At 50.0% G+C, this 27,769-nt stretch overlaps 1 long non-coding RNA gene across 2 annotated transcripts; it reads left to right on the forward strand.

Annotated features, from left to right (window-relative positions):
* Nucleotides 1-7,468: 7,468 nt before the first annotated feature.
* On the forward strand, nucleotides 7,469-20,016 carry LOC105476140 (uncharacterized). Of its 2 annotated transcripts, none has more exons than XR_011611213.1 (5): nucleotides 7,469-9,606; nucleotides 12,146-13,391; nucleotides 14,898-15,031; nucleotides 15,152-17,337; nucleotides 17,385-20,016. It is a non-coding gene; the product is annotated as an uncharacterized lncRNA (long non-coding RNA). The 2 variants fall into 2 exon arrangements; XR_011611214.1 differs by having other exon boundaries at nucleotides 12,149-13,391.
* The last annotated feature ends 7,753 nt before the right edge of the window (nucleotides 20,017-27,769 follow it).

A 27,769-nucleotide genomic window follows, 5' to 3' on the forward strand; every position in this document is an offset into this window, starting at 1 on the left:
TGATGTTCCTCTCACTGTCAAGACTTATGTCCTAAGGAGACAAGTTCTCTGCCCCTTCACACCCAGCAGACGGTGGTGGGGCAGGTGCAGGAAATGTACAACAGACTCTGCAGTTCAAAAAGGGAGAAAAGGGAGGGATCAGAGCAGTTCTGAAATCCAGTCAGGCTCATTCTGCCCATTCCTTAGTGAGGGCTCCGCTCTGCTTCCTGATCGGGGACTGAGTGCGGCAACCAGCTCTGCTTCCTGCCCTGATCACCCTTCCGTTTGTGAGAAATGACCTGTGTCTGCAGCTGGGCAGTTTTCTTAGCTTTCGTTCTGTCCAGAAAAGGCTGTGGACCTGGGGGACTCTTCATCTCAAACAGTCTGTCTTTGTTTATCTTCGTTCAAGTGGATGCTGCATCTACCCGTACAATTCTCTTGAGAACTTTGTGGGATTCTATGTTATTTTATATAAATATCTTGCTGTTTATTAACAAAGGCACACAGATTTCCTCAAGACCTTTTCTGGCTTGGCCTGAGAGGCAGCTTTCTATAGACAGACACCCTTAATACTCTTAGAAGCATTTTTCTCTGGTTGAGAACAACTATGCTCCCTAAATATTTCAAAATCTCAGAGAAAGGGCTTATAGGCACACCTTTGAGGTGACGCTTACCTAGAGACTCTTGCTTATTTCATGAGCCTTTTGACTCTAGAGAGACTGGAGTCTGGCAAGTCCTTGATCCTTCCTGTTTCCCCTGAGATTTTGCTTGCAATTGTTTTACTGATTTGCCTCTATCCAGAACTTACTGGGAGCAGCAATGAGAAACCAGTAGGCACTATTGACACTCTGCCTGAAAATTTCTTAAGCCAAATCTACACGTAGTAGCTTTATCCTCTTTATTCCACAGTACTGCAGGCACAAATATTTCCAAATTTTACCACTACATAACCAGGGTTTCCTTTCATCCTGTCTCCAGTGAAATTTCCTCCCTGTCCTTTCACCTTTTACTAAGAGTCTCTTTGAGGACTTCATAGCTCCTGCTTGCCACATATCCTGAACCAAACACTGCATGTTGTCGAATTCTGTTACATCAGCACCCTACCTCAGGCACCCAATATTAACTTCTGTCCTGGTAATCTATTGCCGTATTTCATATGTAATACTATACACACACACACACACATTTTATAGATACATATATACACACACACATATATACACACACACATATATACACACACATATATATACACACACACATTTTATATATACATATATATATACACACACATACACACACACATATACACACACACATATATACACACACACATATATACACACACACATATATATACACATACACACATATATACACACACACATTTTATATATATACATATATACACACACACATATATACACACACATATATACACACACACACACATTTTTTATATACATATATATACACACACACACATATACACACACACATATATATACACACACACATTTTTATATACATATATTATATATATGTATTCACCAGACAGTGATTCTTACAATTAAAATAACAGCTGCTAATTGTATGCCCTAGTTTACGGTCAAGAATTGAGGCAAAGTTCAGCTGGGTGGTTCCTCGGCTCCCCGTGGCATAGACTGAGGCCACTGTGTTCTTGGATGGCGGATGGAGTCCTTCCATTCACTCATCTTGCAGCACTTGCAAGGATGGCTGGAAGGCTGGAATCAGCTGGGATCACTGGCTGTGGACCCTGCACGTGGCCTCCCCAGCGTTGCCATCCCCGAGTTGTCCAGCTTTTTCTGTCTCTATTTCCCTAGAATTCGTCTCTAAGAGACTCAGGTGGACGCTGCAAGCTGTCTTAGGTCCTGCCTTGGATGTCCCAAAATACTACTTTAACCACGTTTACTGGTCAAGCAAACCACCAAAGCGAGTACAGATTCAAGGAGAGCAAAATTATGTTTTACCTTTCAAAGTGAGCCACAGAACGTGACTTGCAGCCGTCTTTAATCTACTACACCTTAGTGGACAACATTGCAGGCTTTAGTGTTTTTACATTCCAGGCACCAGAATCCTGAAAGCAATGTACAGCGCCATCTTACATTTATGCATTTATCATGTATTTCATTCTCTCTCTCTTCTTGTTGGTGAGGGAAGATTTCTTTAAAATCAGAAGTTTAGAAAGATTGTCATTGGCAGAAACTTGGAAATTACACCAATTCCTGTGCTCAAATGCTAAAAAAAATTAGAATTCCCTTGTACGGATACATCACAATTTATTTATCCATTCTACAGCTGATTGACTTTTGAGCTGTTTCCAGTTTGGGGTGATTATGGGTAGTGTTGCTTTGAACATCTTACGCATATGCCAAGATTCGTGCGTGCGCACAGTTCACTGTGCACATCCAGCAGTAGAATCTCTGAGTTACGGGCTGAGCTTATGCTCACCTTTACTAGAGTGACGGCTTTGCAAAGATTTGTACCAACTGATATCTTAACAAAACTGTGTGAGAGTGTTAATATTTATTCTCCTAGATTCTCACCAATACTAAACATTGTTAATCTTTTAAATTCTAGTCATTATCATACCAATTTGTATTTCTCTGATAATTACTGAAGTTCCGTTTTTTAAATTTATTGGCCATTTAAAGACCATTTTTAAAGCAAGTTTCTCCTTAGTTATTCTGCCCATTTTAGTATGCTGGCCTGGTACTAAATTGTTCCCTCATCTTCAACGTTTTTGGAAGAATTTGAGAATGACAGGTGTTCATTCTTCTTTAAATGTTTGGTAGAATTTACCAGTAAAGCCACCTGGTCCTGGGCTTTTCTTTGCTGGAAGGTTTTTAGTTACTGAGTCAATCTCTTTACTAGTTGTAGGTCCATCCAGATGTTTTTTGCCTTCATGATTAAGTCTTGGTAAATTCCATGTTTCTAGAAGTTTGTCCATTTCACCTAGGTTATTTATTTTCAGGCAAACACTTGTTCATAGCACTCTTAGAATCCTTTTTATTTCTGTAAACTCCATAGCAGTGCTCCCTTTGTCATTTCTGAATTTGAATTTTATTATTTGAAACTTCTGTCTTTTTGTCTTAGTCAAATTAGGGATTTGTCAATTTTGTTGACAATTTTGAAAAAAAAATTCTTGATTTCATTTATTTCTTCTATTGTTTTCCTTTCCTTCATGTTATTGATCTTTGCTTTAATTTTCAATTCTTTCCTTCTTCTGCTGGATTTGGTTAGTTCATTTTTCTTTTTCTAGTTCCTTAACCTGTAAAGGTAGGTTGTTGATTTGAAATCTTTCTTCTTTTTTTAATGTAAACATTCACAGCAATAAATTTCTCTCCTATCACTGCTTTCACTGCATTCCATAATTTTGGCATGTTGTATTTTTGTTTTCATTTGTCCCATAATATTTTATAATATCTCCTGTGATTTTCTCTTTGACCCATTGTTTTTGTTAAGTGTGTGCTGCTTGATCTCCAGCTTCCAGTTGTGAATCTTCCAATTTCTATCTGCTGTCAATTTCTAGTTTTATTCCACTGTGGTTGGAAAAGGTGTTTTGTGTAATTTCAGTCTTTTAAAATTTATTGACTTGTTCTGTCTGTGCTGGAGAATGTTTCATGTGCTCTTGAGAACAATGTGTATTTTGCTGTCTGTGGAGTGTTGGGTACGTGTCTGTGGGGTCTGGTGGGTCTACGGTGTTGTTCAGCCCTCTGTGTTCAGTGCATGCCTGTCTGGTTGTTTGATCTATGAGTGACATATATATATCTGTATGTATATATATCATATGTACATCTATATACTATATATATGATAGAGATATTATATATATGTGTGTGTGTGTATATATATAGAGAGAGAGTGAGAGAGAGAGCGAGAGAGAGAGCGAGAGAGAGAGAGAGGCATTGCAGCCTCCTATTCCCATTGCAGAGCTGTCTATTCCTCCCTTCAGTGATGCCAGCGTGTGCTTCACATGACTAGGGGCTCTGATGCTTGGTGCGTGAATATTTGTAAGTGTTTATCTTCTTGGTGAATTGACCCTTTGGGCCTATGATGCCTTTTGTCCTTCATCTTTCGTATCCGTTTTTGACTTGAAGTTTATTTTGCCTGACATTAGTGTGATACCCCTGCTCTATTTTGGTTGTTATTCATATAAATTATCCTTTTTTATACTTTCACTTTCAACTCATATGTCTTTAAATCAAAAGTGTCTCATGATTTCCAGAGCTCCCATAAAATTTTTTTAGCCCGTCCCGCGTGGTTTATTTAGTGTTTCTGTGAAAGCTGAAGGGGCTGGAGCTTCCTAATCCGCCATCCTGCTGACGCCTGTCTCCATTTATTTATTAATAGTCCTCAGGGGTGCTGTCCTTCGGATCATGTGTTGCCTTTTCTTATTTTTTTCCTTTTTACCCCATCGCTCATGTTGCTGAGGGTACGTCTGGTTCGTTGCCTCTGACTTCGGGGCAGTTTTCCTAAATGTGCATCCACCACGCTGGTTTTATATGTTTCCACGGTTGTGCTGAATTCCTGACAGCAGACAACGCTGCAGCCACACCCCGATTTCAGCCAGACTTCAGAAAGAGCAACAGGAGGGTTGTGCAGCCATAGCAGGGTTGCTATAAACTAGAAGTAATTCTGAGTGAAGTTACGTGTCTGTCCTTCCTGGAGCTCTGCAGGACACGGGCAGACGCTCTGAGGTGACTGGGTAACCTCTGATGGAAGTTAACAGAGTGTTACTCCTCCTCCTTACCTTGACCACGGCGTGCTATGATTCCAGCCTAGTGTCCTAGACTCCTTGCTACGGAAATCACAGGGCTGTACCTTTGTTTCAAAGCCAGTGCCCACCGGTATGTCCGTGCCGTTTGTGTCCTGGTGATGCCCATTTCTTGCCAGGCATTAGGTAGATCTGAAGGGCTGCTTATGCTACACCTCAACCCACCTTACACTGCCTCCCCACCCTCCTGCGAGTTCAGGCGCAGCTCTCCTCACACCGTGGTTTCCCCGTCCATCCAGTTCAGCACAGAGGAGACAGCACATCTGGATGGAAAACAGGCAACCTGCCTGATGCCTTTAGATTCCGGTAAGGGAAGATAAGCAAAATAGAGTCCAGGTGCTCCAGAGGGTACAGGCGAGGCTGGGCTCGCTCATGCAAGGTGCTTCCATCAGGATTAAATAAGCAGATAAAACCTTGCACTAAGGTAACAAGAAACTCAGCATTTTTTAAAAAATCACCTGAACTTTTGCGATTAGTTCCTTTCTACTGGGCTGGCTGAAATTCCAACCTCATTCATTTTCATGGCTCCTCTCAGTGACGTAAAGCTCCCCAAGGGGTATGTTGTGCCAAAGCCTGGGGGCCTTCCAGCCCCCGGTCATCTGTTGGTCTCTGCAGAGAGGGCGCACATCTCAGTCCACGCAGCCCTTCAGTGCTGGGGGTTTGGGTGTCTTTCTAGAGCTGGCACTGGGGGGAGCATTCTCCGCTCCACACCCACCTTCCTTAGACGTCTCCCCGGGGCGAGACCAGCTGTTCCGGCTGCGTGCCTCCATATCTGTCCTCCCAGTCTGTCTTCTCAGCCACCACCTGTTCTCCACATCTCCCCCTCTTTCTCCCGACCTAGGCACTGAGAAGCATTTCTTAAGTTGGTAGCATCTTTTACAATGGACAGGAATAGTAATTAATGACAACCTTCTTTTGCTTTTTATGTTGAGAAGAAAACCAGCCATTGAATGCTAACCAGGAAAGGGTCTGACTCTGCCTGAATAGGTGGGTGGGGTGGGGAGGAAAAAAAATTAGAACACAGCGCAGATTACTATTTTAAGATAAGATTGTGCCTCATTGATAAATCACAAAGTGAGCCAAGGTGTGGAGGGGAAACGCTCTGCCTTTTAGAGAGAACCGCGTTCGGTTCACAGCCCTGCCTCCCACCAGCTGAGAGACTGCGTAAGTTCCCTCACCCCGGGAGCCTGCATTTCTGGGTGTCTTAGGTGGTTCTGAGGATTTGCTGAGACAGTGTGAGGCATATGGCAACGCGCACTGACTGCCTCCTCCAGCTTCACTAGATACACTGTCCTGGCATAAGTCAAGCGTGAGCAGGTCATCGAATCCTCGGTGTTGATTTACAAGTGCTCGGCAGGGCTGGGAACAAAGTCACACACAGAGGATATGGGTTTTCTGTGGGAGGCAGCAGTGGTCTTGCTGCCCTGTGGGGGTGAACGGCTCTGTCACCTGGCGGCAGCCTCTGGCTTGGCGTCACTGGACGCAGGTTCTGGCAGATAAGACAGTGTGATGGGAGCAGGTCCGTGCTGAGGCTGGGAGGTGTTACTTTTACAGTGATGCTCTCATGTGTTTGAATCGGTGGGAACTGCACTGTGGCCGCACCCCTGAGTCTGGGCCCTGCCTCTGCTGGGGGCCCTGCAGGTGCTTCCTGTGACCCTGCCATCTGGAGGACAGGAAGGCACCTGGTGGCTACGATGGCACGACCAAGTGTGGCCCAAGCAGAGGGCGGCATTAACACTCGTGCTTTCTGCATCACTCACAGGTAAATACACAAACAGAAATGTGTTCGGGGAAGTGGAGTTGGTCAGCACTGCTTTGCTTCGTGCTCGCTGGAAAGATTACATGATAAACTCTGAGCCTCAGAGCTGAATTCTGATTGGAGCCGGGAGATCTGAGAGCTGAGAACCGCATTGTCTGTTGGATGCCGGATTTCAGGTCCCAGGGAGGTCATGTGGGGCCGTGAAAGCTGGAGGGGGGCCTGAGGTCATGACTCAGAGGCTCAACATTTTCCTGCTTGCCTCAGATGTGCTCGTCCTTCTCGGCCTCCTGCCCCCGTCCTTCCTTCCCACGTGACCACACCCAACCCCGGATGGGCTGCCAAAGCCCCCACAGGCCGGTGCTGGTGCTGCTGTCCGCACAGGAGGGCTCCTGTGTGAGCGCCGAGGGACCGAGCTGCCTCATGTGAGCTGTGATCCTGCAGGTGGGAGACAGGTGCGGACGGACTGGGTGTGGGGGAGATGGGGGTTACATATGGTTGGACCATGAGCCTGCTGGGCACGGGCATTTATTGGGCATCAGCAGGGCCCGAACAGGCTGGTGCCACCTGGAGTGTGGGGTGGGGCGATGAAAAGCAAATGGAGAAAAGCAGTCTCTGCACTGGGGAGAGGCCGAGCTGCCTGTGAGACAGGATGAGCACAGGGGCAGGACCTGAGGATGAGTGTGGGCCTGAATCCAGTTCGCTGCGCGTAGGCCTCGGGCGCCTGAGGAGCAGGACTGGCTGCTCAGTCTGCTCAGAGCAGTGGGTTTAGGGGGAACTCGTAACGTCTCCCTGAGCTGGGAACATGGCGTCCAGATCGCATGCGGGATGCAAACTTACAAATCACCAGCCTCTTGTGAGGCTGAAGTCTCTTTAAGGATTTTGGTATTTTCAGTGTAAACCCTGGATACATTCCAAACAGATGGGTTTGGGAGCCTCTGTGGCATTTTGTGAGTGTAGCTGTGGGAACACACGTTAAGTACATCCCTGTGCGGGAGGGACAGTGCTGCTCCACCCTCCTCCCTGCTCCTGGGCTTCGGAGCTCACACGAGGTGGGTGTAGGGCCCTCCCGTGCGTCCCAGGCTCCCCGCCAGCCTCGCACCTGGGCAGCTCAGCAGTGCGGAAAACTCACCCGTTCCGCTCTGCCTCTGCCTCTATCACACTCCTGAGAAGGGCCTGCTGGATGGAGGAAGGACAAGGCATGACCGGCAGAGCCACTGCACACGCCTTGCCCTAATTTCCCCACGAGCAAACTTCTTTCAGGATTCAAGGCTGGTGTGTGGGTTATTGTCTCCGACGTCACTCCCAGTCCTGGCATCCTGTGGTCTCGTCATGCCAACTACTGTGCCCGGGTGCTGCTCTGTCCAGGGAGGCTCAGGAATTGGGCACCAGCAATCTCGGGAAATACCTTGTGAGAATTAAATTGCAGTCGGGCTGGTGTCAGAAACGTAGAAATTCCATCTGTGATCACAGAAAGGATGAGGCTGGCAAAATACCCGGGAGACGCTCACGGGACAGAAGAGAAGCAGCTCCTCACCCGGCCACAGCTGAGGTCACCTGGTCATTCAAAGGAGAAGAAAGTCCTTTGCACGTGCTCTGTCTGCCTCTGTCTCTCTCTCTCACACACAAAGACACACAGACACACAGACACACAGACACACACACACACACACAGACACACAGACACACCCACAGACACACACACACACACACCCCCCAGCACCACACCATTTAAAGGGTCAATTAGAGCTGACAGCGTTGAGTCCAGGCAGACAGTGAGAAGCACCTGGGAGAAGTTACTGCTGCTGTCTGGCCTGAGGGCCCCTCACCATCCTTCACCCAGAATCTGCGGATCCCTGAGGGCCAGGGCAGCTGCATTTAAACTTTGCTGAGTATACACGGGCACAAGAGGAACTGATGCGCTGGACACACTAAGATGAAAAATTAGAAGCTACTTTTGCTTTGAAAAAGAAAATAAAAAAGTCAAACCCTTGAACATAAACGCACCAAAATGCTCCCGCAGCTGCACTCCCTGCCAGCAACGCGTTTGCCCTCGGTTACTGCCCCGAGCCAAATCTGTTGGTTGCTCTTTAAAGCCGATTTTTTAAAAAAGCGTGAAGATAAACCCTCTCCATTGTAACCGTGGGTGGATACCTACTTGAAGAACAGATAAACAGCTTGACTCTTTCTTTCCACAGGCAGGTCATGTGAAATCCTCCCTCAGGGATGCGGTGTCTGTTGTTCAAGCCCCGGGAAGCCCCACCGGCCGCACATCCCGTCTCCATCCCCCTCGGCTCTTTAACTGCTGGCCACGCAGTTAACACCCCTGTGACTCAGTTTCCTCCTCTGTAAAATGGGAATAATCACTCCTTTCTTTCAGCGTCAGAGTGAGTGTTAACACACGAATCTCTGTCCTGTGGCTCGTGCTGGAACGAGAACAAAACCGTGATTCCGTCAGGCTCCCTCCCGGGGGGCTGGGGCGGTGAGTGAAGCTCAGATGCTTAGACGGAATTTCAGTGGAGAGCTCGTCTCCTCAGGAAGCCTGTGAGCTCCCTCACCACAGAAAAAGAGCTTAAAATGTGCCCGATATGGGCACAAACTGAATTAGAACAGGGCCTACCGCGGGCCTGCTGGAGCCCAGGGCAACCCCTGCCCAAGCACCCCCTCTCCACGCAGGGCCCTGGGGACGGGCGGCTGGTAGCACGTTCCCGGCTGTGCCTTCGGGCTCTGGCAGCAGAGGAGGAGGCCGGGTCTCTCCCAACGCCCCCGGGTGCCGCTTCGGGAGCCGACGGGACACAGTGAATCCGAGTCGCTCCCAGAGGACCCGGCCACCTCCCATCTGGCGCCGGCTTTGTCCCCAGGCTTTGTTGTTTCCCCGTGGCTAATTCTTAATCTACTTATTTCCTCTGGACAGATTGAAAAAGAAACCCCAGTGATCCTTACAGTATTTAAATGCTGCAGACCTCAAGGAGGCAGGTCCGGGAGGAGGCGTGTTGCTTACTTCAAAGCCACAACCTCCGGGAGTCTCCAGGACCTTGATTCCTCTCCTCCCGGCCATGCAGGCGGCTGAGGGGTGAGTTCAGATGGAAAACATGAGTCCCTCCTCCCGTGGTGGCCGAGGCAGCAGGGGTGACTCCAGCCCTGGGCCTGGTGGGGCCGTCGTGGGGCGGAGGTCGACCCTGCAGGGCTGGGGGTCCTCAGCACAGCGATGCCACTGCAGGCTCCTCTGAGGAGGCTGCGTTCTACCCCTCGTGTCTCTGGGCCCGATTTACCTTCTGCTCCAGCCCAGTCGTGGCTGTGGGGCCAACACTGCAAGCACGCAGGTCAACCTCGGGGGCACGAGTCCACGGCACCTCGCATCCGGGCTGGCCCCGGGGAGTCTAGGTAAGAAAGAAAAGTGCCCTGAGACCGGAGTGGAGCCCACGGGGCCATCTGGAAGTGTGAGGGAAGTATGTGCCCTGGGGAGGATACCAGCTTGAGGCAGACGAGGGGTTACTGTCTCACCTTTTCCCTGCTGAGACTGGTCTCCAGGTGAGGTTTGTGTGGCGTGTCAGGGATGGCCCCGGGTACACCTCAGCCATGACATCCGTCCGTCAGCTCCGTGACACGTGTGTGTGGCCCAGCTCCTGCCCACTTCGCTTCGCGTGTGCTGGAGACTGTGCTCCTTAGTGAGGCAACGCACGTAAGCCGTGGCCCCGGACTCTGCTTTTTGGGAAGTACGAGCTGAAGCATCATCTTCATCTAATGAGTTGGTCTCCTGCAAGCTACTCCAGATCGCAGTTCCCGAGAAACTCCAGGCCTCCGTGTCCCCTGACCGGCCTGAGGGGCCCGCGGCCTTGGCCAGCCGTGGGTCACATTGCATGACCCGATGCTCTGTGAGCTGCCTTCATAGGCAGGGACAACAGCACTCTGGGCTTCCATGCACTGGGCTCTCCTGTTACCCAGCCCCTCCCCCCACCCCCGCCCCCACACACAGGACTTCTCCTCTTTATTTTGGGATATTTTTCTTTGGTTCTGATTCCCAGGCTGCTTCCTGGCTACACAACTCTGTCTCCTCTAGACCAGAATTCTGGTTCCCACGCCGGGTCTTGGGGACCGTGGCGATCGCTGCCTGTCATGGAAACTTCAGAGGGCATCCCACGCACCGTGTGACTGTCTTAAAGCAAGTGACAGCAAGTGCTGGCGGGGGCTCAGATTACCTGGTATAGCAAGACCCCACTTTCCGATACGGAGAAAACAAGAAAATTTAGGAGCAGAGGACTGAGGAGCAGGTGCAGGGGCCATGCACAGTGGGCCTGGAACCTCCTGTGATCCGCCAGCACCCGCGGGAGATGGGCCACACTCCATCACACGCTGGTACTGAGCCCGCAGAGATGAGAAGCAGGCCACGGGGTGACCAAGAGGAAGCCAGGCCTGCCTGTGTGTGGGGAGGCACAGGGCCTGCCGAATGGAAGCAAAACACACAGGGACCTCCCGCCGGCAGCGAGCAGGAAGGAGGGGCAGAGTCACCTGCACCCGATGATGTCGCGGAGGCTTTCTCTGGGGTTACGCTAAAGGGCCTCATAGAACCAAGCAGTAATGATTTCCTGGGTCTCTCATCCTGGAACCCCAGTAAATTAGAGGCCTCTAATATCTGAATGTGCATATCCCATTGAAATGACAAATGGCTTATCCTGCTCTAGGGAGCTTACAGGCAGATAGAGGGGCAGGTGAGGCTGTCTCAGGAGAGGCAAAGCTCCAGGCTGGACATGCACACTGGGGCTAGAATTCAGTGACAGATGAGCTCTGGGAGGCTGAGGCACAGGCAGGGTGCAGGAGGCCAGGGCTCTGCAGTAGGACCATGCCCTCGATTCCGGAGAAGGCCCCCATCAGCAGCTGGAGGTCACTGGCTAAGAGCCGTGGATGGGGCTCTGCGCCCACATTTGTCTTGACCTTGAATGAGCCACTCCTCTCAGGGTGTGTGCATTTGGGCTATGCCGCCTTCAGAGGTGGCCGCAGGTGGACTGGCCCTTCGAACACAGGTTCATGGTTGGAACTGTCATGGAAAAGGAAGAATCCTTCATTTTCATCCCCTATTTAACCATCAGCAGGGCCCAGAGCCCTTCTCCATGTTGCCTGTGCAAACACAGTTTTCCAGCTGATAAGGCAAGGGCAGATCCTGGGTTTGCAGCCCCATGAGTCTCCACCAGCTCAAGCACACGGTGGTTCCATAGGTGTCAACTGCCTTCGTTGCATCATAATTAATGCTGATCTTTACTTGATAGGCATTTTAACAGTCTTGGGGGCCCTGTGACTTGCATAAGGCCCAGTTAAGTTGGACTCAGATGAGGTCTTGGAGCCTGCAGCTTCATCCAGGAGCACCCGTGAGTGGTGCGAGAGGGGCAGGCAGTGAGAACAGAGGGCTGGGGCCTAGGGAGGTTCTTGGGAGCCCCTGCAGCCCCCCTTCTTGCTTTCTCTCCCCTTGGTGCTTTCACAGCCACTTTCCAGATGTTCCGCGTGCCTGGGGACTTTCGCTTTCCCAGGGTCTGGTTTTCTGAAGGGTTGTGCCCCTGTTTTTTCTTTCCTGGGTTTCTCCCCACAGTAAAGTTTATTTCCTTCATTTTCCATGCCAGCAGGATACTGCTCTTGGCTTGCTGTCCAATGCTGGGGAAAATGCATTAACTCACGAGGCAAGTTCCAAAGGTGCACAGTGGTTTCTGGGGTATACGGCCCTGAGGTGAGCAGACACACGGGAGCGAAGGTATGATACAGCCCTGAGGTGAGCACACACGTGGGAGGGAAGGTGTGAGGTGAGCACACACGTGGGAGGGAAGGTGTGAAATCCAGATCTGGATTCTTAGGAGGAATTTCAGGTATCCTGGCTGACAGCTGAAATATTAAATATTTAATTGAACAAACATTTCCCAGCTTCCTCAATTCACTGCACAGAGTCCTGCCCTCCCAGCCTAGACCAGAGACAGGCCCTCCTGGTGGCCGCCCCTCCGAACGCCTCACAGGAGCCTGTCTCGGTCTGGAGCTGTGCTGAGCTCTACCGATTAGCAGTTTCTTTCGTCATTTTAACGTAGGGTTTCCTGGGTCAGCCAGACACCTGCATATCTAAAACGCTCTTATGTCTGCAGGCGAAAGGCTCGTGATTTGTAAGGCTAATGAGGATTTTAGAACATTTAACAGAGGTTTTGAAAATTTGGAAACAATGCAGCTGTTATCTTTCAGCGCATCCTTGCCCTTCCGTTTCCTGGATGAGTTCTCCTCCCCCGGGGACTGTCTTCTCTCATCTCTTTGAATTGCACACAGGCTCCCAGTGGATGGCGCCTGCTGCCCTGCCAGCCCCAGCCAAACCTCTCCTTGCTCGGTTTTATCCTGTTCCCAGGAGGAAACTGATCTTTCTTTAATAAAAGCTCAAATCCGTGCACTTCACAAGACCAGTCCCCAGCCCGCCCTCGTCCACGGTCTAGAATCTTTGGCCAAAAGTTGACTGTGTTTTTCATCTCCTGCTGGACTGTCAGCAGGACGGGGGGGGAGGCTTTGCGCCCAGACAACTCAGCATGTAGCTTCACAAATAAATAACCTTGAGAACAACAGCCACAGTGTGGGGCTCTCGCCTGCTGAGCACTTGGAGCTGAAGGAGACTGGCAGGCTTCAGAAGCCCAGCTCTGACGGCCTCTGCCTTTGACGTGAGTCACGGAAGCCACAATCCTCTTCCCCGTGGCAGCCATGGAAGCAAGGGCCTCCTCTCCCACAAAGCAAGCCCCGAAACCTAGTGAGAAAGAAAATAAAGTTTTAATCTGAGGAACGTGAGGAAGTATCAGGCCCCGGGAAGAGTTAAAATGAGAGGAGTCACGCCGCAGGTGCCTTGAGGTAAGTCGTCATTTCTAAGCCACCTGTTGTATGGACTCAAGACTGAGTGTTGCCACCAATAGCTACAAATTAATCTAACAAGAATGGCCATCCCACACCGGATACCACAGCTCACACCCCGTCATTCAACACTATATAACCAATCATACCACAGCTCACACCCCGTCATTCAACACTATATAACCAATCACTAGTCAACGTTACTTCTGCAAGCCAATTAGAATTCCTGACCAACAGCTTGTGTCATCACCCCTTTCCTGATTCGTCCTTTTTCCTTTAAAAATTGGAGCCTCTCCTTCGTTTTCTGAGCACTTCAGTGTGTCCCCGACTGTGAAGTGCTCAACCTCGGCACAAAAAACTCTCTGCTTTAAATTTGCCACAGTTTCCTTCTTTGGGTAGACAATAGACAAGTATAAACCAAAAGGTATCTGAGACAGGTCCCCATCCACTTGAGGTTTACTGTGTCCCACCACCTCGGGCACACGTTCTGAGGCTGTGCCGTGGGCCGTGACACAGCCTCAGAAGAACATACGCCCGAGGTGGTTGGGGACAGCTTGGTTTATACATTTTGGGGAGACAGATGTTCCAGGCCAGACATAAATCGATACATGTAGGGTGTACATTGGCAAGCCCAGAAAGGCAGGACGGCTCGAAGACAGGGGCTTTCAGGCCAAGGGGAAGGTTCAAAGAGTGGCGGATTTGTTTGAAAGAGTTCAGTGCCGCTTGGAGAGGGAAACTCAGCATAAAGAAATGCTTACGTTTGGATAAGGGGTTGTGGAAGACAAGGTTCTTGTCTTGTAGTTGAAGCCTCCAGGCAGCAGGCTTCAGAGAGAATAGATGTGGAATGTCTCTTATCACACCTTAAAAGGTGTCAGAGTCTCCGGAAAGACCTGGTAAGGGAAGGAGACTCTCTGCAGAATGTAGATTTGCCCGTGTCATGTGATGCTACACCAGAGTCAGGCTAGAATCAGAAATATCGTGGCTACGAAGAGTCTGCTGTCTGTCTTCAGATCCGTTTTCATGTGAATGCTGGTCAGCTGCCTCTGAACTCCAAGAGGAGGAGGGGATGACACGGCACGTCTGACCCCCTCTTCTCGCTACATCCTGAGCTAGTTTTTCAGGTTTCTTTGGGGTCCCCTAGACCGAGGGGAGTGTCAGTCTGCTCAGTCAGTGGGGTCTTAGAATTTTATTTTTGGTTTATAAAGTTCACTCTTTCCCTTCCCCCTTTGAGCCCTCATTCCAGAGGGGTCCTGCCCATACCCAGGAGGCCGAAATGCTACGCAGAAAACCGAGAAGAAGCCACACAGAGCGGCCTTGAGGCCTCAGTGTAGCACCACAGACCGCCCCGCTTTGTCCAAGCACACTTCTCCAGTGTCCACTCTTCATGGAACCTAAGCACACAGCCAGACGGTTCCCTGCAGCTTCAGGTCTTTGTTTCTCCAGGCACCTGCATTACATGAAACTTTCAGTAAATCTGTGATGCTTTTCTCTCGTCTTCCGTCACAGGAGTGTCCGCTGTGAGCCTCGGGATGGGTGAGGAGAGCTGCCACACCCTTCTGCCACTGCATCGACATGGACGCACTTTCTTTGGATACGTCCACGGCAAACCTTTTCCTCTTAAATTTCCACGCGTGAGTGAGGTCAGTCGCGGGAGTGATGCTGAAGCACGTCTGACGTGTCCTGGAGGCTGATTAGAGGCAGCAGCCCAGGCCCACTCAGATGCCCGGGGTGACCTGACGCACATCACCCTCTTCTCGCAGATCCCGGGAAGGAAACCAGTGAGGCTCGGCGTTACAGGGCATGAGGAAATTACAGACTCTGAAGTTTGTGAGGCCATCTTAAGCGATTTTCAAGGGCATCATCTATACTCCAGCAAGCACTGCAACCATCATTTTACACAGAAAAAGCAATTCTGGTCGATTACAAAAGCCTCCACTGCCCAGAATATAATTCGATCTGGACATGAGCTGGTGTCAGACTCCAGAAAGTGCAGTCTGTCCGGCACGGACAACCTGGGAATCAAAAGTAAAGTGGTTTCTACTTATTTGAACCATGAACTGTGTGCACGAAAACCTTCTTTCACTTAGGATTAAAGTGTTTTCCTTCAAATGCCTCTTGAGTGACTCGCTATCAATTCAGAAAGGCCACCTGTCCAGCAGGCAGCAAAAAAAAAAAAACAACAACCTGGCTTTGTCTCGGGAAAAACCTCGTCTTCCCGTCTCCCTTTCTGGTTCTGCACCGAAAGCCAAGCACCTTTCCCAGACCCCAGAGTGCGAATGCAGGAGCTAAACCCTCCTGCAAGGCACGGGATGGTTCTATTGAAAAATAACTGTGCCTTTTTAATGTTTTGCTTCTGTATTTTATAACAGCTCTCTGGTAGCTGATGCCCGCTCCCTTTCCAACGCTCAGTGCCGTTCCTCCTTGCTCTGCTCCCTCAGACGGAACCGGGCTGGCTGCCTCTGTTCTGAGAAGCCTGCGGCTGACTGCGGGCTTGACATGAGATATTTATCATCTCAGGATGTCTTCCCTCAGATCGCCGGCTCTCCACCCCCAGACTTCTTTATCTTATTTTGCTAAACAAGATGAGTTTCTGTGACTGCTAGAAGTAATTGACTTGTTTTTTAATATATATCAAGGCCCAGGTTAACAACTGGACAATGCAATGCATTTATTATTCTCTCTCTCCTGTTTATTCTAGTGTGAAATTGTTTTCCAGGCAGTGATTAATTCTGCCGAAGCTTCCTGCCCTTGCTGGGTAATTGGCTGTGTTTGGGAAGCAGCTGCTCACTGCACAGCTCTGCTGTCAGAGGTGTCCCTACTGCTCTGTCAAACGCTCGCGCCTCTATTGTCTGCTGCCAATCCGTCAGGCCGTGGCCCTTTCCTCATTTCCCGGTTCTGAGTTTTCTGTGGGCACGACTGATGCGGGGTCTGTGGGGAGACTGTGTCAGGAGGCTGGGGTGGGCTGGGGAGGGCCCCCGGCGGTGGCTCCAAGGCATCTCCGCCGTGATGGAGAACAGAGTGGCTGGCTGCCCCACTGTCAGCCGGTTCTGAAAGTGGGAATGACTCAGCTGAGCTGAGATGTCACTGGTGGAGACTCAGACTGTGGATTCTGACTCCCTGGGCTGAGGAACAGCAGTGCTGGGAACACGGGGCGGACAAGGCATGACGAAGCTGGAGAGCCTCATACCATCCCCATGGAAGCGGCGACGACCCCCAGACCCATTCCTGGGCCGTGGGAGCGAGGACGCTGGGGGCACAAGGATGAGCTGAAGAAGATTTCCCAGTCGTGGCGTCGTGGTGGGCCAGAGTATCAGCCTCAACACCGCCCACCCCTCAGGCCGCAGCCCTCCCCGTGGCTGCTGTGTGCACTGGAGGGCACTTGGCAGCATCTCCAGCCTCCCCACTAAGAAACCAGATGCCAGGAGCATCTGCGCCCCTCCCCAAGGTGCAGCCGCCAAAAACATCGCCCGACATTGCCAAATGTTGTCCCCTGGGGGTGGGGACAAACGCCCCTCCTCCACCTTGAGGAGCTTCTCACCTCAGCTCAGAGGGAGGGTGACGTGCGTGGACGGCTAAGCCGCTTCTCGAGGCAGCTGCACCCCCACCCCAGGCCCGGGCTGCACCGTGAGGCTTTCCTGCCTGCTGTGCACATCCTGGGAGTTTGGGGAAAATCCTGAGAAATGAGGCCCAGGCTCCCTCCTCGCCACTTTCAAGCCAGAAGGATGTAAAGAGTGTGGTCAGAATTAACATGAAGTGGCACCTGCTGCCAGGCTCTGCCTGCTTCTTTCTCAGGCCTTCCATCACCTCCTCCCAGGACAGCCTTGGGAGGCACCGGGATTCCTCCCACTTACCGATGCCACAAACGTGTGGAACGACCTGTCCAAGGCCACACACCTCACAATCTCCCACTGTCAATCACTAGACCCATTTCTTCCAGAGGGCTGAGGTTGTCCAACTGTCAATCACTAGACCCATTTCTTCCAGAGGGCTGAGATTGTCCTTAGGCAACGTGACCTGTGCCATTAGCGTGTGTGCTCTGCGGACTAAAAATTCTAAAAATCCATCCTGAAGACATTTAGATTTGGTTTCATTCTGTGTTGATCTTTATCATCAAATTTGCCTTCCTAATGGAATTGTGCCTGTGTCAACATCCAAATGAGCTTGCATTCCTTGAGCACTCGCAACCGACGGTGTGTGTGTCTGCGTGAATCTGTGTGTCTTTCTGTGTGTGTCTGTGTGCGTATCTGTGGGTTGTATATGTCTGTGTGTGTGTGTCTGTGTGCGTATCTGTGGGTTGTGTGTGTCTGTGTGTGTGTGTCTGTGTGCGTATCTGTGGGTTGTGTGTGTCTGTGTGTGTGTGTCTGTGTGTGTCTGCATGAATCTGTGTGTCTTTCTGTGTGTGTCTGTGTGCGTATCTGTGGGTTGTGTGTGTCTGTGTGTGTGTGTCTGTGTGTGTCTGCATGAATCTGTGTGTCTTTCTGTGTGTGTCTGTGTGCGTATCTGTGGGTTGTGTGTGTCTGTGTGTATGTCTGTGTACGTCTAAGTCTATATGTGTCTGTGTCTGGGCGTGCATGTTTGTATGTCTGTGTGTGTCAGTGTTTCTGTGTGTGTCAGTGTGTCTGTGTGTCCCTGTGTGTCTGTGTTTACGTCCGTGTGTGGTTTTGGGTTGGAGCTGGCGGAGGCAGGGTTGATAAGAGGAACTGGTTTAGGAAGAGGAGCAGCAAGGCCGACGGGCCCCTCCTGGAGACTGTCCCCCTCACCCCTCACCTCGGACTGCCTGGGTGTGGGCAGAGCCTGTGCCCTCTTCACCAACTGCTGCAGCCCAGCCTGACTTCCTGACCTCGTTCCTGCTACTTTGAAGGCACCATGTGATGTGATTATATGTGTACAGTGTGTGTGTGGTGGGTGGTCTATGTATAAGTGTGTATGTGTGTAGTGTGTGGTGTGTATTTGTTGTGTTTGGTGTTTGTGGTGTTGATGTGTGCTTTGTATGGTGTGTAGTGTTTGGTGTGTGTGTGGTGTGTGTGGGTTATGTTTGGTGTGTAGTGTGCATGTGGTGTGGGAGGTGTGTGGTGCACGTGGTGTGTAATGTGTGGTTTGTGTGGTGTGTATTTGTTGTGTGTGTTGTGTGTGGTGAATGTGTGGTTGTGTGGTGTGTAGTGTGTTTGGTGTATGTGGTGTGTGGGGGTTGTGTGTGGAGTATAGTGTGTAGTGTGTGTGTTGTGTATGGGGTGTAGTGTGTGTGGTGTGTGTGATGCGTGGTGTGTGTGGGTTGTGTTTGGTGTGTAGTGTGTGTATAGTGTGTGGTGTGGGAGGTGTGTGGTGCATGTGGTGTGCAGTGTCTGTGGTTTGCGTGGTGTGTATTTGTTGTGTTTGATGTGTGTGGTGTGGATGTGTGGTTGTGTGGTGTGTAGTGTATTTGGTGTGTGTGGTATCAATGGTGTCTATGGTATGTGTTTGGTGTTTGTGGTGTGTGCGTGGTGTGTGGGCTGTGTGTGGTATGTAGGGTGTATGGGGTGTGGTGTGTGGTGTGTGTGGTGTGGTGTGTGTGGTGTGTGTGAAGCATAGTGTATGTGGGTTGTGTGTAGTGTGTAGTGTGTGTTGTGTGTGGGCTGTAGTGTGGTGTGTGTGACGCATGGTGTGTGTGGGTTGTGTTTGGTGCGTATGTGTGTACACTGTGTGGTGTGGGAGGTGTTGTGTGGTGCATGTGGTGTGTCTGCTGCGTGTGTGCCCGGTGTGTGTGCTGTGTGTGATGCACGTGTGGATGGCTTTTGCATGTGGCTGTCTGTGTGAGCGTGTTTGAAGCGTGAGCGTGTTTGAAGCGTGAGCGTGTTTGAAGACACGTATGAGGGTCACGCACGGAAGGGCACCTTTGCGCCGTGGCCTTGACAGGGACTAGGACGAGCGGGACTGAGAACAATGTCAGGGGTACCCTGAGAAAATCCTTTCCCCACTGGCTCTTTATGGCATCAGTAAAATGGTGATAAAAGCCACCGTGCCCCACAGGGTGGTGCTGGAGATTAAACGGTGTAAGACGCGTGAACCTGCCCTCCTGTGACGGGAACTGTTTTCTCCGTTGAGCCTTCTCCCCTGTGGTTCGAACATTTCAGTTTCCCCCACGACTCCTGGCTGCTGATGATCGTGCTTTGGCTCCTTTTTCTAAAATAGATGCTCTTGTGAATTGTGCCGCTATAAACACGTGTGTGCAAGCGTCTGTTTTGAATAACGACTTCTTTCCTCTGGGTAGATGCCCAGCAGTGGAGTTGCTGGATCAAATGGTCGTTCTCCTTTGAGTTCTCTGAGGAATGTCCGTACAGTTTTCCGCAGCGGCTGTGCCAGTTTGCGTCCCACCAGCAGTGCAGAAGTGTCCCGGATCGCGGCCTCCTCGCCAGCATCTACTGCTCGTTAATGTTTCGATTATGGACGTTCTTGCAGGAGCGAGGTGATGTCACGTTGTGGTTTTGATTTGCATTTCCCTGGGGGGAAGAGTGGAGGGGGCGAGGCATAAAAGACCACAGATGCGGAGCAGCGTGTACTGCTCGGGTGATGAGTGCACGAAAATCTCACAAATCGCCAGTAAAGAACTTCCTCATGTAACCAAATACCACCTGCACCCCTGATAACTTGTGGGAAAATAAATAAATAAATAAATAAATAAATAAATAAATAAAATGCTCTTAGAAGCTCAGAGGAATCCCTACCTCCTGTTTGACAGCCCACCGTCCAAGGCCACGGAGGAGGGAGCGGTCAGGCCGGGGTAGCGTGTGCCGCACTCAGCGCTGCCTGTAACCCTGAGGACTGACATAAGGCTTCCAAATTCAACACACAAGCTCTGCCTCGGTTCAGATCAGCTGCTAAAAGGGGCGGACAATGTCTCATCCAGACTGAAATTCCACAGTTGCTTGTTCTGTTTCCATGTCTTGCAGTACCAGGGTGGGACGAGAATATTTGTTTATTTTACTTCTCAAGAAATCATCTTTATTTAGGATACGTGATAAAAAGGCTGCTTGAAAATGCTGTGTCTCCCAGAGGCAAGAAATAACGTGTGGGCCTTGGAGTCAGAAAGTGCTGGATTGGACAGTTCCACCATTAACTAGCGGTTGGTTTGTTTTTAAAGTTTGGTAAAATACACCTAACAGAACATTTACCATCCTAGCCGCTTTTAGGGACACAGTTCAGTAAAGTTAAGTACATTCACGTTGCTGTGCAGTCAGGTTTCTTAACCTCTGAGATGTTAACTCTCTGAGCTCACCCTCGCCATCGTCATCCTCTCCGGCTAAATCTGGAGGCTCCTCGTGCCAGGAGTGAAGTTTGTTGAGATTTGGTGTCGGAAAGAAACCACTAGCATCCTGGAAGCTCTAAATGCCTGCCCTGTAGGCTCACAGCCTCACCGCATGTCAGTCTCATCTCAGAGGCACTGGGATCCGTGGCTTCAAAGGTTTATTACATACGACATGTTTTAAACAGTCGAGTATCTGTGCACAAACATCAAATTACTTTCACATGATAGGTGCTGGGGAAACGGACACATATGACATTGTTCTGTTAACCTGAAATAGTAAAAAAAATACCGGAATCCAGTTTACAGCTTTTATTCAAGCGAAAAGCTGGGAATGGGAGACAAAGACCCCAGAGAAATAGGGTCAGTGCTCTGAGATAAAAGTTAAGTTCTCGCTTATATAGGCAGAGAAGAGGTTTAGTAGGATCGTAACACTTTTTACACAAGGCTGGTTTATGAGTTACAATAACTTTGTTTTCTTTTCCTCAGGTCTTGTTTTCTTTCCTTTACAACTGGTTTTCATCTCCTTTCCAATTTAAAGTGTGTATTTAATGTTTCATCTTAGACCCTGTGATAATCATGAAGTTGTGTGTGAGAAAGAGAAGGGGGATGTTTATTTAGATGAAGGTCAGCAGTGAAGAGGGAGGGGTTGCCCCTTGTGCTTTTTAGTCATTTGCAACATTTAACCAAACGGTGTGTACAAGGACTAAGGCTAATCTATAATCAGAGAAACGAAGGTTGCAGCTCCTGTTACCTGACTCAGGCCCTTACATTCCTTTAAGGCTCAAAACAATTTAGAGTCCCAGCAGCTTAGATTTTGAATGACTTATTTTCACAGTGTAGTCGGTCGTCAAGATTTGCTGAATGAGGGACGGCCAGGCCCCGCGTGATGGTGTTGGGAGTTCACTGGGCGCAAAGCAGACCAAGCTGCTGTCTGGGGAGCCTGTGCTCTGGGTGACGGCTGGTGGCTGCTGCGTGTCCGAGAGGAAGATCAGCATCTGCCCTTCCCCTCCTGACTCTGTTTCTCCTCCAGACCTCAAGGCTTCCACTGGTGAGAAGCTGCCCCACGAGGTGCCCTCCACAGCCTCGGCCTTCTGCTTCCTCAGGCTGCACCGCTCTCCTTGTCCCGTGCGGACCATCCTCCCTTCTCACGCTCCACGTTCCAACTTCTCACATAAACAGGAATATGCTCGGCACAGCAAAATCAGAAATTCTGGTGCCTTTTTTCCTTCTCATTCCCTTGAGATCTAATTAAGAAAGTTTGGAGCAGAAGGTCGGGCTGAGCTCGGTGGCAACAACTCCACTCCCTGGCAAGCTCCTCCAGGCAGCGGAGCCAAGTGTGTCTGTACCCCTGTCTGTCCATACCACTGTCTGTCCACACCCCGCCCGTCCACACCCCGCCCGTCCACACCCCGCCCGTCCACACCCCGCCTGTCCACACCCCGCCCGTCCACACCCCGCCCGTCCACACCCCACCTGTCCACACCCCGCCCGTCCACACCCCGCCTGTCCATACCACTGTCTGTCCACACCCCACCTGTCCACACCCTGCCCGTCCACACCCCGCCCGTCCACACCCCGCCCGTCCACACCCCGCCCGTCCACACCCCGCCCGTCCACACCCCGCCTGTCCACACCCCCGTCTCCTCCCCCGTCTCCGCCGTTGCCTCCCCCTCCTGGGGAGAATGCCGCCCTTCCTCTCACCAGGGTTCTGGGCTTCTGTGGGCACAGCCTAGCATAAAGGTATTAGATTGCTGTGAATTAAGCAGTAAGGAGTGATGGAGGCTGTGCCCACTGGACTCCACGTGGCTCACAGAAACCAGGCAGCTTCGCACTGGGCGTGAAGCCACAGGCCGCGTTCGCAGTCTGGATCTGGGTGGAGGCCACCAGTGTGTAACAGCCGGTGAACATGCTCCTTGGTTCTGTGTTAAGAACATAGAAATCCCGAAGTAATAAAAGGTGAGGCTCACGCTAGAACCTAAGGCTGGTGTCTACCTTTCCACAAGACACTATGAAGGATTTTGAACGGGAAAAGTCCTTGCTCAGTACTTTAGGAAGATTTAAGCTCCTTTCTAAACAAAAGTGGTTTCTCTCACTCCAAGGGTAGCTTTTCATTAAGTACCTTTCATCAGGAAAACAATCACAGCGGAATTCGCGGACCTGAGGTCCTTCCTGTCATCCCTGGCCCTATAAGCTGTTCCCCCGCTAAGCACCTTCTCTCAGGGCTCCCTGCTGCAGGCCTCTAGGGTGGCTTGTGCCACCCCTGTCTCCTCTCCACAGGAGCAAGGGGAGTCCACCAGGACCTGTGGTTCCATTGGGACAGGCCAACAAAGTGGTGATAGACAGTATAGGTGGAAGACGAAGGTCAACCACGAGAAGTGAGAGCAAAGGAGAGAAGGACCAACCTGGAGAAGTGGACGGAGAGAGTGCTTCCTTAGAAGGAAGGAGGGAGGACATTGGGAACTGCTGAGAGAGAGAGAGAGAGAGAGAGAGAGGGAGGGAGGGAGATTGAGGAGGTAGAGAGAGGAGGGAAGGGGGAGGAAAGGAAGAAATGGGAGAGAGAAAGGGAGAGGGAGATTGAGGACGTAGAGAGAGGATGGAAGGGGGAGGAGAGGGAGGAAATGGGAGAGAGAAAGAGAGAGGGAGATTGAGGGGGTAGAGAGAGGAGGGAAGGGGGAGGAAGGGAGGGAATGAGAGAGAGAGAGGGAGAGGGAGAAATATAATATAGCCACACAAAAGAAGGATTAAGAAAAATAGCAAGAAGGGTAGCCGGAACCTCCCCCCACCACACACACACACACACACGCACACGCGCACACAGAAGTAGGGACAAGAAATAACCATGGCATGGAATGTGACAGTTCTTATCAAATTACTATGGTTTTCAATATGCATGGTGTGCTGTTATGACTGGCAAGAAAATCAGAGCATTATTTATTCTCTTCCTATGACTAGATAATTTCACACATAGTATGACATCGAAAATCAAATCAACAGGCCCCAAACAGTCACTTTTCCCTCAGAATTATTCTAAAATACATAAATCAATAATGAAGTGTATTTGCTATGGCCATCCTCCTCCTCACACATCGCCTGCCCTCACTTTTCTTGTGAAATTCCCCATGCGATTGGATTTTAAAACTTGCTTTCTTCTTGTTCTTTTCTTTTCATGTGTTTGTTTCTGGCGGGGGAGGCTGTTTCCTTTCTGCCTCCTCAGCTCTGCCAAGCGCCTCTCGGGATACGGTGCAGGACGAAGGGCTGCGTGGAGGCTCCGGCAGACCAGATTTCGGGTAAGACAGGTCCCCTCGCGTCACACGCTGCAGAGCAGTTATCTGTAGGGTGCAGTGGGGGAGGCAGGCAGGTCACGGGGTGTCACTGCTGATTGATTGGGACATGGACAAAGGCATCAAGAACCTGCAGCATCCACTGGGAACGGGCTTGGCTCGGGAGCTCTTCCGCTGCCTCGGCACATGGAGAGCACCATTTGCTGGCGAAGAACCCTTTAAACTCCTGTCCCAGAGCCCACTCCAGTTCCTTTCTGCTACGCACACTCTTCCCAGAGCGTTTTCACATCTATCGCATTTCTGATCATGACAGTTTTGTGAATCGAGGCGTGCATTATTTTTCCAATTTGGCATTGATATGTAGCAGGAGTTCGGTAGATACTGACTACTTACTGACTAGGATAACTGAAACCTGGAGATTGAGAAGGAAAAGAAAACACCTGAAATCATGCTTACGGTTATCGTTAGCAGACACTGTGCCTCCACTCACAGCATCACTTCACTTCCCTTTGTACACTGTAAACTTCGTCCAAACCCATTCAACTGACCTTCCATCTTCCCTCAATGTTTTAACCATGGGACTGCATAGAATGGTGGCTTTGTACCTGCACCAATCACAGTAGAAAGGTTTGAGTTCTTCCCAGCCCCACCATTCCCCAGCGTGCTGGTGCCGAGGACCTTCCCAGCCCCCCGTTCCCCAGCAGGCTGGTGCCGAGGACCTTCAGTTGCCCTTGGGGCGGGGAGACTGGCTCATTTCTAATAGTCTTTTTCTTTAAAGCAACTGAGGCCTGGGGAGAGGGTTAGGGAGGCACCGGGTGATAGAAAGAGAAGAAAGATCCACACCAGTAAAAAGGGAACAACTCCTTAATTAACAGGCAATAGTGGGGAGGACTGTTTATTTCCCAGTTAATTATACAATTTAGTGAACATGTTTGCTACTGATTTCTATGGACTTCCCTTAAATCCTGTTAATAGACCTTTGAGGCCCTCATAGTTTCTTTTATAGAAAGCCATGTTGTGGTCAACACCCATCCTGTTTACTACAACTGTCAGAAATCGAAGGATCTGAGACTTTCCCCACAGGGAAGCTAACAAGGCAGCCTACCACATTTTCAGTGTTGGCGGCAGGAAACAAGAGACTCCTGGATCAGAGACAAAGGACAGTTTATTACTCACAGCAAAAGCAGTAGATGGAAGATTTCTGTGGCATTTTGTGCTACTTCCATGAGCCCCAGTTTCCACAGGATGATATGAAAAGGGCCAGATGACATTTGCACGTGCTGTACATTGTATTACAGGAGAACTCAGAACTCTTGAGTTGAGAGAACTGGAGACTTTTAGAACAGGATTAACCACGCCTGTCTTTTGTTCCAGAAGTAGGAACATTATCTTCATTGTGTTGGGCAATAAGACGCCTGCCCTTCGCTCTGAAAGACGACATTATTTTTATCATCCAAGGCTGTCTGCTGTACATACGTTCTTGAAAAGATTGCCTGGAACAATGGCGATCAGTGTTTTGCTTATAACATATGACGTGTAGAAATCCGTGGAGAAATGTCTCCCAATGGACTTCCGACTCCTCACTTCCGAGAAGCTTCCGCTCTCTTCCTGAGGTGTGTTCCCCACGTCTGTGTGAAGGGGGAGTGCGTCCCTGGCGTAACGCTGGGTATGTGGTGGTCACACCGGTGTGACTTCCTGTGCTGTGCTCCTCCAGCTCCCGCCTGCTTCGCCCTCCTCCTCTGTGCCTTCAAACCACTGTGTGTGTCTTTCAGTGCTTTTGATTGTTTTGTCAGAAGGACTAGTCTGATATGGGTTACTCCGCCGTTGCCTGAAGCTTTAGTTTAATAGAGTCTGATTTATCACTTTTTAATTTTATTTCTTTCATGGTTGGTCTCTTTTGTGTCCTACTGAAGAAACTCCCATTTCAAAGTCTCGGCGATACGTACAGTGTTTGCCTCTGCAATCCACCTGGGACGGGTTTCTTCGCCTGGGATGACGTAAGTGACACACACGGGCATCGTCTGAGCACAGATTATGGAAAACACTATCCTGGGCTGCAGGGCAGTGTTATTTTTTGTCTGAAACCAGGTGACACAACATGTGTGCACGTTTGTCTTAATTTTGTGTCTTATCCCATTGGCTAGTTTGCTCACTCGCGAGTGAATAGCGTGTTGTCTGAACTAATTTAGCTTATAACACGGCTTCATGGCTGGTCTTATTTTTAAATTTTGTTTGTTTTCTTCAGGGTCATCTTGACTATTCTTAGTCCTTCGTGTCCTATAAGAATTTTACAAACAGCTCATTAGTCTACAAAAATCATGCTGAAATGTTTCTTTGGGATGCACTGAATCTAGGAAATCATTTTGGTTTAAAAAATCTGGATTTGTACTCTCAGGCCTCTCTCTCCTCTTGTAAGACAGTTGGTGGAAAATGGGCAGACGTATTTGCTCCCAGTTTCACAACGAGAAGAGAGGGCTGTATTTCAGTTTCTACAACCTCATTCGGATGAACTAGCTGAGATCTATGGGACTCTAGGCTGGCTTCTGCTGACGGCCATAAACTCTTTCAGGTCTCACATGCCTCCACGTCTCTGAGTTCATTTTTCTTCCCCTTTGCCACAGCACTGAGAAAAAGATGCTGGATCACTGTCTTACACGATAACCGAGGCCCTACAGGTTTTCCAAAGGCATTCTGAAACCTCCTTTGGAAGCACAGCATTTCGACCCCTTTATAAAGTGTTTAAGATAAACAGAAACTAAAACACAGTCCCAGTATTGAGGGGGCGGGTGAGTTACCAGCTTCTCCAGGAAACGCTGCACAAGGATGCTTAACTGTCCCTCCTACCCCACACGTGGCAGGCTGGGCTGTGTCTGCCTCATGAGCGGCTGTTTTCCTCATTTCTCTGTCTGAGGTTGCTTCTGGGCTATCTGGGCCATGGTCATGCATGTAAGGGGCCTCCTGGCACACCATGGAGTCCAAGCAGATGGGGGAGGAGGGATGAAGCTGGAGAAGAGGAACAGTCCCTCCTCCTCACCTCCCAGGTGTTTGCATTCAGGGGTGAGTGTAAAATCTTGCCAGCTGCACAGACAAGACTAATCCGCTGGGACAGATATTGCAGTAGAGAAAGAATTTGATTAACGCAGAGCTGGCCGAGTGGAATGACTGGAGTTTATTACTCAAATCAGCGTCCTCCCGGACTCAGAGGCTAGCGTTTTCCTGTATAAAACGCTGGTGGGCGAAGGGCTAGGGAACGGGTGCTGCCGAACGGCTAGGGACCGAAATCACAGGGTGTGGAAAAGGATCTTCATGAATTGAGTCTGCCCCTGGGTGGGGTCCCAGGACTAATTAATCACGAGTCACAAGTCTGGGTGGTGCCAGGATGCAAAGGGTTGAAAAACATCCCAGAAGACAAATCTTAGCTTCTACGACAGAGATGCTCGCTATAAGAGCACCTGGGGAAGTCACAAACCTTGTGATCTCCGGTGGAGTAAACGATTATAGAAAGGCAAGCTATGCCTACATCTTCACGGAACTCAGAGCTCTCCCGTAATCCTAATCTCGTGCCCTTTCTTACTTTTACAAAGGCAGTTTTAGTCACCAGACAAGGAGGGGGTCAGTGTTAGGGAGGGACTATTATCATTCTTGCTTCAACATTGAGCTGTGAACTAATTCCTCCCATGGTTAACTTGGTCTGTGCCCAGGAATGAGCGAGGGCAGCCCACCTGTGGGGCTAGAGCAAGGTGGACTCAGCCAGGCTAGAATTCTCTCGCTGTTGTAATCTTTGCTCAGGGACGTTTCAAGAGGCTCCCTCCTGC

The sequence above is a fragment of the Macaca nemestrina genome, chromosome 12 (genome assembly GCF_043159975.1).
Source record: "Macaca nemestrina isolate mMacNem1 chromosome 12, mMacNem.hap1, whole genome shotgun sequence".
In the NCBI taxonomy this organism is placed as follows: domain Eukaryota; kingdom Metazoa; phylum Chordata; class Mammalia; order Primates; family Cercopithecidae; genus Macaca; species Macaca nemestrina.